The following is a 1246-nucleotide window of genomic DNA, read 5'->3' as shown; positions in this document are numbered from 1 at the left end:
TCCCTACACTGTTTTTTATTTGAATACAAGATATTAGAAGTATTGCAAATTATTCTGCTACATGTAGTCACACACTGGGCAAATACTAGTATTTTTTTGGATGAGAATTCTGACACAAGTTGGGGGGTGTTCAGGAACGTTATAAGGTAAGAGAAAAACTGTATCTTTTGCTTGGAGTAGATGGTTACTTATTTCTGTAATGTGAATGATTGTTTCTAGGATATATGTTTGCTAGGCATTGAAGGAAGGACTTCATAAAGACATTTAAATATCACAGTTGTCCATGTGGTTCATGTTTTTGTGTTCGTCTGAAAAGAAATATGTTTGGGAGATGGTCACTATATACTGATTGGGACCACAGAATCAGTTCAGTAGAAATGAAGAAAGATATAGTGGTGATTAGGGGGCTTCCTTTATGTGGTTTTTAATTTCTTTCAATACTAGAAATCAGTCTTGGACTTCTCATAATGTTTGTTGTAAAGAGAACATATTATAGCTGGTCCATGAACATTTTATGTAAGAAGTTATAGAATATTTTAGCACTGAATATGCAGTAAACAGTTTATGGTGTATGATTTTGGTTTAAATTTAAGTTGTTGTTATACCTGTTAATAATATGCACTGAACTACAGATTAAAGCAAAATAATATGTCAGTCCAGTCTAATATACTTTTATATGCCATTTAGGTATTAAATGACATGTAAATAAGGCAAGCTTGCATAAAAAGGAATCCGAAAACAAAGAAAGGTAACATGTTATACGATAGACACAGGAGCTAGTAGGCTCCTGTAGTAATCAAATGACCAAATTTCGATAATCACATCAGCCGAATGAGAAGATATTGTATGATACTTTAATCCAATATAATTCTACTGGTTTTAATACTACGCAGATATCAATAAATAAGTGCTTGAATCATGGAATAATATTTCAGTTTATGTCGCAGTCCATTTCGTCATTGCGTTGTTTAATTGAAAAAAAATCAAGTTGATTAATTGATTAGCTTAGTTATAACGTGATTTATTATCCAGATTGTTTACCTTGGATTCTTATCTCAGTCCCACACATAAGTTTCGGATTAACGGACTGACTGTGTGTTTATGTAATGATAACGAGTTTTAGCTTAAAAGCTAATACGAAGCTGGAAAATTAATCACCTGTTTAAATGCGTCGTAGCAGACAGGCATGTGCTCTGATTTTCGAATCAGGTCACGAATATTAGTCGATGTTTAATTTAGCAGAAGG

The 1246-nt window shown here is 32.7% G+C and overlaps 1 protein-coding gene across 1 annotated transcript in view; it reads left to right on the top strand.

Moving 5' to 3' along the window:
• LOC119589162 overlaps positions 1 to 1246 on the top strand; it is a gene marked incomplete in the record, with an annotated part of 255201 nt that overhangs the window by 198070 nt on the left and 55885 nt on the right.

The sequence above is a fragment of the Penaeus monodon genome, chromosome 25, assembly GCF_015228065.2.
Source record: "Penaeus monodon isolate SGIC_2016 chromosome 25, NSTDA_Pmon_1, whole genome shotgun sequence".
Classification (NCBI taxonomy): Eukaryota; Metazoa; Arthropoda; class Malacostraca; order Decapoda; family Penaeidae; genus Penaeus; species Penaeus monodon.
The sequence above is the reverse complement of the archived record's forward strand: the minus strand, read 5'-3'. Positions and strand labels throughout refer to the sequence as shown.